The sequence below is a fragment of the Cyprinus carpio genome, chromosome A10 (assembly GCF_018340385.1).
Source record: "Cyprinus carpio isolate SPL01 chromosome A10, ASM1834038v1, whole genome shotgun sequence".
Classification (NCBI taxonomy): domain Eukaryota; kingdom Metazoa; phylum Chordata; class Actinopteri; order Cypriniformes; family Cyprinidae; genus Cyprinus; species Cyprinus carpio.
In genome coordinates this window covers 12,637,440-12,647,971 of record NC_056581.1, presented here as the reverse complement: position 1 = coordinate 12,647,971, position 10,532 = coordinate 12,637,440, and the positions used below count along the sequence as shown (strand labels likewise).

Genomic DNA, 10,532 nt, shown 5'->3' with positions numbered 1-10,532 from the left:
GTTTTTGAGGGGCTTTTACCTGTGAAATATTCTGGTTTTGATCCGTCCTGATCCTCTTGCGCTCGTTAGAATACGATAATTTTTTTAAGACACAGCTGCCCCTCCCGCGCGCCTCCTCCGCTCAGCATCCATAGAGAGCTGAATACACCTGCCCCTGTCATCATCACGCAACGTCTGCAATGGGCGGAGTTGCGCTCGAATCCCCGCACACTAAAGAGCGTTCTGAAGACATCACTGTTGGAAATCAGGAAGGATGCTCAAACATGTTATGATACTTCTTATTCTTATTCTCTGTATAGGCTATATAGTTCTAAGGTTTTTGAAAGAAGTCTCTTATGCTCACCAAGGCTGTATTTATTATTTGATAAAAAACATTAATGTCGTGAAATAATATTACAATTTTAAAATAACGATTCTCTATTTTATTAATTTATTTCTATGATGGCAAAGTTGAAAAATTTGAGCAGTCATTACGTATTACTTATAGGCTATTTAATATGCTGCTCAAGAAAATTATCATTATCAGTATTGAAATCAGTTTCTTTTAGGATTCTTTGATAAAGAAAATATGGAAATAATAGAAAGTTCAAAAGCAAAGCATTTATTTTAAATATTTTGTAACATTATAATTGTATGTGCTTTAATCATAATATCTGAGTTACATGAACAAATAATCATATTTAAAAATAATAATAATCTTATTTTAATAATAATGTATTTTACAATTAATATAAATGTATGTTTGTATGTATATATATATATATATATATATATATATATATATATATATATATATATTATGTATATTATTATTATATATTATATATTATTAAATATATATATATATATATATATATATATATATATATATATATATATATATATATAATTAAAAAATAATAATTATTAATTCTATTTTAATAATAATGTCTTTTACAATTAATAATTAATATAGTATAATATATTATACATTAATCCATTCTTTTCATACACATGTTGTAAGGCCTAATTTTGCACAGCCCTTTGTCTCTGGGGTCAAAAGTCTCATTGGTGTAATATCAAGGTACTCCTGGTCTATAATCCTATCACTTGCAGTGATTGTTCAGATAAGGTGGCAGATGAAAAGAGGAGGGGAGCAGACCAAGACATGGTGTCAGACTTTGACCTCAGAGTGGAGATCCTAGTGCTGTGCTGATTTCTCGGCCTCTCGCCGGCTCTTGCTGTCTTCTGGTTTAGACATGAAGATTAATTTTGCTCCAATTGATGTGCCTCTGGTTAGGAGGATCCAGACTGCTGTCGTATTACAGTGGGTCTTCTCTTTCCTGGCGCTCGGTAAGTGCATGTGATTTTATTATAGTCTCTTTGCAAAGCCATCAAGTGTTGACCTTGAATGAAATCTAATCACAGTCTGTGTCCTGTCTCTTACATGTACTGCAAGAGTCATTGCTTTTTAAGGTAAATACTTAAACTTAAGTTTAAAGAGATACTCAAAAGAATCCCTTTTACAGTGTTCTACATTAAGAAAGATATTGTAGTTTTATTTGATGTTCTGCATTAAGATAAACTGTGCAGTTTCTGTATGCTAATATGTGATTGGTCCATTGGCTCTCATGCAATAAAGCTGAGAGCAAGAGTATTACGTCATACAAATGACTCTTTCTAGAAAACACATCACTATGTTTTGAAAAAAGCAGGAAAAGTGTTAAATCAAATATATTTTGTTCTGTTTGTGACTATGTAGGCCTTTATCAAAGCAGCAGACAGATCAAAACTGGCAGGTCAAAGTCTTTGGTTGGAAAGATCCTGACTGTAGATGTATTTGTACTGATGTGTTTGTCTTTCAGCCTGTGCATGTGTATGTCTAATGCACCTGTGGTGTTTATTAATCTGTATAATTTTTGCAGCCCCCATCTGTATTATACTGTTCTTCTTCCTACTCTGCTACACTCGTGTCTGGCTCATCAGCGTGCTTTATGCCATCTGGTGGTACATCGATTGGGACTGGGATTCACTAGGAGGTAGAAAAGTGCCCTTTCTGTGTCGATTACGTGTGTGGGAGTACATGAGAGATTATTTTCCCTATAAAGGTAAGTGGGCGGATCTAGTGAAGCATAGCAAAAATATTGTTGGTTTTTGGTTGACCTTTTAAATATGATCAGAAGCTGATTTTGTCACTGAACTAATTTGACCAGATGACCAGGGTTTAAAATGTAGCTTATAAAAACAGAATTGCATTATATGTCAACAGTGTCTTCTTTGTCGTCATTCTTTTTGCTATTATATGTATCAATAAACATCAGCATAATAGAGCTTTTACAAAATGAAACCAACGCATTGTTGTTGCTCCAGGGAGAAAAACAAGGCCGGACCATAGCTGTACAGATTTGCAGGCTTAAATAATGAGAGAGAGCAATGTAATACTGCCATCTACTGTCTATTTATTGTCTGAAAATGGTGCAAAGCCCAGAATCCATATATATTCTATATATATATATATATATATATATATATATATATATATTTTTTTTTTACAGAATTTTAATAAGCTCATGGTAGTATTTTAATATAGTGTGTTGATTTGCTTGAAAATATCATTGTGTTGTTTGAAATCTGTTCTTTGTAGGAATGCATTTTAAATATATTAAAATCTTTTGCATTGATTTAGATATGGGTATTGGTTGTCAAATGTTTGTCCCATGCATTAACGGTTTAGTTGTCATTCTTACAATCGATCGTTGTATGTAAATGGTTTTAAAAACACAGATTCTAAATTGCTGTAACTCTCACGAAACATTATTCTGGGAAAAGAAAAAGCATCAGAATAATTTTATTCCAGTTTTAAAGTGAACATTATGCACTACCATTCAAAAGTTTGGTATCAGTAAGATTTTTATGTATTCATTCATGTTTTTTTTTTCTTTTTAAAGCAAATCGATACTTTTATTTAGCAAGGAGCCATTAAATTGATCAAAAGTGATAGTAACTTTTACATTTTTAAAAATTTTTCATAAAAAAACCCTGTTCTTTTTAAACTTTCTATTCATTACATATTCTTGAAAACTTTTGTAATAGTATAGAGTTTATTTTTCATGCATCTGAGGTTTATTGCCGAGTGCACTAATAATCAGTAGATAAAATGTATACTGCAGGTTTTGTCTGTAAAATAACTTGCTTTTTGTATTTGGAAAGTTTAAATTAAGCTGATAAATACTACAGTATTTTAGTGGCCAAACTCGGTATACTTGTACTCTTGTCAGTCTTGATGAAAGGGTTTGTTTTTCTCAACAAAGTGCATCAAAAACTAAACTGATTTGATTAGCATATCAGGGAAATGTTATCGCTTTGGTTGTTGAACCCTTGATACAATAATCAGTCTTATCTGTATACATGTCCATAATGACAGTCTTTTCACCTTCTGAACAACAGAGATGGCATGTGGCCCTAGAAGACACTCTGTGTTTCGGAGTGAATGAGTAACTGTAAACACTGTGGGGATTTAAACCCCTGTTCAATACAAGGTTCATGGCCATGATCTTGAAGGGAGACAAAAATACCCATCTCTATGAAAACAACTTAACAACTTAAAGAATCAACGTGATGATTATAGACGTTATTTTGATTTGGTTTAAAGGCTTTTGTATTTCTTTATCATTTTAGTTAGTTATTATTCAGTGGGCTTTGTATGAATCATATGAGCTCAACCATTTACTTACAATTTTTTCTAAGAAATTTTCCTTTTTGTTAATTCACCATACAATCTGGCTTTGTCCCAGGATTCGCAGGAAGCACAACACATGACAAAATGCGTCATTAGTATTAAAGAGGCCTTGCTGTAGCTAAACAGAGCATTTGTATTCAAAGTGAATAATTGATTTAGATGAAACATTGCTTCAACCACCGGTGCAAATTTTCCCTCATCCTTACACAACCTCCTAATCTGAAAGAAGATCAGGGATCTTGGAAAAAGCAAACCTTTGCTTATGCACATGAATATTGAAAGTGACATGGTGGGAATTTTGTTTCCTTTAAGAAAAGGAAGTGTCTAAGTTATCAAGAACCTATCTCCACAAGTGCTGTGTTATTTTCATTATTGGTAACTGTCTTCCTACTGTAATTCATAACATTTATTGTTATTAGTCATTAATCACTTACCCCCATGTCGTTCCAAACCCGTAAAAACTTTGTTCGTGTTCAGAAACACAATTTAAGATATTTTGGATGAAAAAACCGGGAGGCTTGTGACTGTCCCATAGACTGGCAAAGTAAAATACACTCTCAAGGTCTAGAAAAGTATGAAAAGCATCGTCAGAATAGTCCATCTGCCATCAGTGGCTCAACCAAAGCATTATGAAGTGATGAGAATACTTTTTGTACACGAAGAAAATAAAAATAACGACTTTAACAATTCCTCTGCTCTGTGTCTCTCCAAATCAGTTTTGCGCTATTTTAGAGAATCTGAGCAGTACGTAGGCAGCGCCACAAGGACACGTTTTCTACATATATTTATGCTTTGGTTTGAAAGAAAACAGTGCATCAGCGCAGCGCTGCTGACACAGAAGAGTGTACGCCACCTGCGTCCAGCTCAGATTCTCTAAAATGGCACTGTACAAAAAGTATTGTCGTTGCTTCATAACGTTATGGTTGAGCCACTGATGGCAGATGGACTATTCTGACGATGGTTTTCATACTTTTCTGGACCATGACAGTGTATTTTACTTGGCAGTCTATGGGACAGTCTCAAGCCTCCCGGTTTTCATCCAAAATATCTTAAATTGTGTTCCAAAGACGAACAAAGCTTTTACGGGTTTGGAACGACATGGGGGTATATGATTTTAAATGATCAACGTGTTTCTGACAGTACAGTTCATCCTTTTCTTAGAGAACAACTATTTAGTTTTCTCTGAAAAAACTGTTGTGTTGGAGATTCCAATCATGGCTCTTGGAAATTCCTGGATTTGTTAATGTCAAGCCACAACTACTGTAGCCTGCCTCATACACAAATCAGTCTGGTTTGAGCCTGATTTGACTGGTACTGTTCTGTGTCACTGATAAATAGTTTTCAGGTATTGTGTTAACATGTTCAGTGTAGTGATTGGTATTAATAGTTAAGTATTAGCAGATCCTAGATCAGTGTGTAAGGTCATAATAGAGCCTCTATACAGCACCGCATTGCACATGAACAACACATGATCAATGACCTTTGATATGAAAGAATTATCAAACTTATTCACATTCTTCAAAATTTTGAAGTTATTTACATTAACTTTTTTTTGTCTCTTTACTAGCTGGTGAAGACAGCTGATCTGGACCCTAGGAAGAACTATGTGCTGGGTTTCCATCCTCATGGTATTCTTGTGGCTGGTGCATTTACGAATTTCTGCACGGAGGCGACAGGTTTTAGCAAACTCTTCCCTGGGCTAAGAAGCAATCTTCTCATGCTGCCTCTCTGGTTCAGAGCCCCCTTCTTCAGAGACTACATTATGTCTGCAGGTCCGTTGCCCTGATCATAGAATACTGTAAAAATTTATATTTATTAACATTAGGCGAACCTTATCACAGGGAAAAACTGTCCAACTGTAAATCTTTAAGATGTAAAGTGCCTCAAAATATTATTTTATACTGTTTTACTATTTACACAAAGCAAATTGTGTATAAATAGCATAACGTACATTTATTATTTTATTTTGATGATGTAAAGTTTTTTTTTTTTTTTGATGCTATTATTACAGACAGCTATGCCAACTGTTTTAACTTTTTAAAAAATGTGTGCGTGTGTGTGTGTGTGTGTGTGTGTGTGTGTGTGTGTGTGTGTGTGTGTGTGTTGTGTGTGTGTGTTCCAGGCTTGGTACCATCAGACAAGGAGAGTGCCAGCTATCTGCTCCAGCGAAAGGGAGGTGGGAACGCTGTGGTCATTGCAGTTTGTGGTGCCCCTGAGGCTTTGGATGCCCATCCTGGTGACTACACCGTACACCTGGCCAATAAAAAGGGCTTCATTAAGCTTGCTATAGAGCATGGGTAAGCGGCAGCTTTTTCCTGATCAGTTAATAGTACATAATAATATTAAATACATAATACATAGTAAATAGTATAATTTCTTTTCAGACTGCAGTTTCTTGTTACATTCACATTGGTTGTCATAGTAGTTGTCATTATTTGTAAATTGACTGTTAAGATATAATTTTTGCACCATTTATTATTTAACTAATGTATAAAAAAAGTTGCGCACATCCCACACAAACCCACACAGGGCTCAGCTGCAGGACAAAACAGTCAAACTAAAACAAAAGAAACAAACGTATTGTCCGCACACTGATATAACTGCTCCATAAGAAATTATCGTTTTGTGCCCGACGAAGACCTGATGGTCGAAACGTTGCAATAAATATTTTTGTTACCATTTATCATCTGCAATACCATTGTGTAGCCACTAGATGTCTGTATTGCCCTATATAAAATTTATTTAAACAGGTTTGTGCAATCCCTAGTTACTAAAGAAATTTTTATCGCACATAAATTAATTTTTATTACATTGGATTTGGATACATGTTTAGATATTATCAGTGACAACTTTTTGTCTTTAACTGTTTTTGTTTAGTTGCTTTATTGATGTTGTTGTTTGAAATGTTGATTTTAAAGTGTCAGTTTTTGCATTATTATTTCAGTCAAACCTATAAAAACACTTTGTTACTATACCAATATTTTTTAAGTTGCCGTTAAAGTTTTAATATGTGAATATTACACACCACACTGATCCTTTAACAATTCATTGGCGCATAAACGCACACCTTTTGCAGCATGATTTCTCGACTGCCACAAATATTGCCTTAACAAAATACTAATTTTGTGCATTTTTTACTGTACCAATATTTTAATTGGGCCTTTTGACTTAGCTTTATTGCATGGCAAAAAAAAAAAAAGAAAAAGAAAAAAACTTACCTTGCCAAAGCATTGACAGAAAAACTCATTGATCTAACTGATCTATTTTTTTTTTATAGCCTACTTTATTGCCAGAAATCACTAACATATCAGAAAATATGATATACACATTTATTGAAAACAGATATTTAACAAATAGGTAGAACAAACAAAAAAGATCTGAGATTATCATGTAAATAACTTAACGGCTTCACATAAAATCTTTGTGCAATTTTGCTTTACTATTTTTCAATCTAAGAAGTAACTTAATATAATGTTTCATTTCTACCTTGAACAACAAAAAATTAGGCTTTCCTTTGGCCCATTTCTGTTTATGCATATGATATTTCCCCATAATCAAACAAAGATTAACAATAAAAGCCACAATTGGTGATAATCTTTGTCTGTTAAAATAACACAAAACATATTTTTCAGAAACAGAAACATATACGCCTAAAGATTTATAGAAATAGACCTACCAAGTAAATCCAAAAACATTCTGCTATAAATGCAGTTAAAAAATAAATGGACAACATTTGGACTCCAATCCGCAAAAGTCACATTTGGTATCTCAGTACAAAATCTTAGGAAAAGTACTTTAACAGGATACAGACAAAGTATTTCAAAATTAAATAAACTTCAAAAAATGATGTTTGATCCATCTGTTCTTCAAAATTGTATTTGAAGTGGTAAAGTCAAGCACATTTAAACCCCCATAGTACTTTTTTTATGTAATGAGACCCGTTTTGCCAAATAAAATTGAAAAGTTGTATTTGTGCCAGTTATTCATTGCCAGATAGTTCTCTGAGCCACAGTCGGGTCAATTCTGAAATACAATCTTGGGCAACTTGTGCCCTTTGACCCAAACTAAAGAGTTTAATAAAGAAATTATACAAAAGAAAAAAAAATTGTATGAATGTATAATATATGTGTATAATTATTATACAGCTGATTGGAAGACCTGATTCTGGTTAGTCAATCGCAGCATTCCGCTGTCAGATATTTTTTTTTTATTTAAGCTGAGCATTTAATTTATCTGTTTTGTGTCAGGGTTTTATTTAGTGATAATGACTGCATGCATTATCTCTTACTTATTTTCTTTCTATATTTTTAATCAAAAGGAGCAAAAAAAAATTGGTTTTAAAATCTATATGTTTATTTTTCCTCCAGTGCAGATTTGGTACCTATATATTCGTTTGGAGAGAACGAGGTGTTTGACCAGGTGGAGAACCCTCGTGGCACTGGCTACGATATATTCAAGAGCGTCTGCAAAGCATTATGGGCCATTTCTCTGCCACTCTTCCATGCACGAGGAGTTTTTCCAGTATAGTTTCGGCCTAATGGCCCTACAGAAAACCCATCAACACTGTTGGTAAGCGCAATCAAATATTAATCAAATATCATCATTCAGGTCAAGGTGAGAGTAAATTAAAGCCATATTCTGAATCTGTGCAAATACCTTTTTTGTAGCCTAAGCTAGACAGATGCAATAACCTCTCTCTCTTTTTCTTAGCCTTTTATTTGTTGTACTGTACCAGTGCACAAGTCTTATCTGTTACCACTTTTAGTCTACTGTAAAACAGGGTCCAAACCATTGCAAAACTTTGATAGTTCAAGCATGGTATTTTGCTTTTTTTAGCAACCCTAGAGAAATGTCAGACACAGTCATATCGGCAAACGTGAGGCGAATCGATTGCTGGGCCTCACCAGATCTATCTATCATCTATCTGTCTGTCTCTCTGTCTAGCTATCTAGCTATCTAGCTAGCCATCTGTCTGTTTGTCAATTCATTCATCTGTAGCAACAAATGCATTCAAAGTCATTTCACCTTTGTGTTTTTAGTTATGAAGGTAATATATATTGTCCTTTCTATCTTCTTCAAGTGGGTAGGCCGATTCCAGTAGAGAAAAACAAGAAACCAACAGCGGAAGACCTGGATGTGTTTCACCAGCGCTATATGGATGAACTCACACTCCTGTTTGAGGAGCACAAAGGAAATTATGGTGTACCTGAAGATGCTCACCTGCTGTTCCAGTGAGAGGATCACTGAAGTGACTCTGAGATTGTGTACGTATGTGTTATGAGAGAGAGACAGAAAGAGAGTTATGTATGTCTAGTTTAGTCTCAATCGTATATTGTCAGCCATTGCTGTTTTTGTTGTCAACCAGTTGTTGAATATAAAATGACGTAATAAAAATAGAATTTTAATTTCCTGATAAATGCAATGTGTAATTTACAGCAGTTGATGCTTAGACATGTTCCAAAAATGGCTAAACTTTCCCGAGAAACTTTCTGTATGCTTACAGAAGTATTGCATTCCCAGAGAAACTTTGTGTTAACTCACAAACATTTGTAAACAATATCAGGTGTGAGGAAAACCTATATTTCACTGGTTTGGTAAGCCAACCCAAAGTTTCTGAGAAAATATTTATTAAAGAAATATAATCTTAATTAAGAAAATACATTTTTTCATTTTTCTAATCTTTTTTTCTCTCTCTCCATTTTTTTCCCCGTCACATCTGTGGTGTAATAACTAACACTGGTGCTCTTTAAAAAAAAAAAAAAAGCATTGGTCAGGGGACACAGTGCATGTGTAATTATACTGTACCTGGAATCTTTGTGCTAATCTTTGTGTGCATCTTGATATCTGTGGTACTGTATGTATTGGGGTAGGGGACATGTGTGCATGCTTTGCGGCAGGGCACGGAGGTGTGTATGTCTATAAACATGTGTGTAGGTATTTTAAGAAGCTAGGAAACATTACCGCTTCTTGTGTACTTTGATCCTGTTATGATCCTTAAGTTTGGTGTTCACAGAAAAACAGTTGTGGATAACAATCAGGTTTGGGCCTATCAGAAGCGGTATAAGGGAGGTCTCCATATCACATATTATGGAAGATTTTGTAAATGATATACAAAAAAGTGATCACTTTATATATATTTTAAATAATTATCTTTTATTTATATAAGATATACATTTGCACTCATTATTTCATCTGGTTTTTCTTGGGTGCTTTTTTTGACCCAGAGGTATCCCGAGAGATAATTTGTATGGAGGATGTATTTGAAAATTACATCACATCTCCCGCTTTCCCGATATCAAATAGCACCTATTATTGTTTATTAAATCCAATCTATTATTTTTCCTATTCTAATAATTTTCTATTTTCTAGCCCATTCAAAAATTTTATACCAGTATGAAATGTCCTCTCTATCTTGATCTGAAAATCTGATATAATAATTTACTTTGTTATTTTGTTTAGAACAAAAGAGCAAAGTACAAGTAGTGACCTTGCCTTCCATTAGACTCACCCCTGCTTATCAATGTAAAGGCACAGCACCTTATCTGCACGGGGGGGTTAAAAACATGCAGTGTGGATGACCACTATTGTACAGGACAAAGACAATATCTACCCACTTGCTAAGCAACACTGTTTCTGTTTTGTTCCCTTCTGCCATCGGACCTCACCTTGACATAATCACCACGATAAAGCTACTCCTAAATGTAAATGTTAGACAACTTTCATTTTCTGTGAAGCTAACAAAGCACTTGAAGTGAATTTAAATCTTACCTGGACAAACCATATCATCATAAAGAAGCTGCCCCCGCACAAAACA

At 34.2% G+C, this 10,532-nt stretch overlaps 1 pseudogene; it reads left to right on the top strand.

Annotated features, from left to right (window-relative positions):
- Positions 1-1,184: 1,184 nt before the first annotated feature.
- LOC109068522 lies at positions 1,185-8,989 on the top strand (annotated as a pseudogene).
- Positions 8,990-10,532: the final 1,543 nt, after the last annotated feature.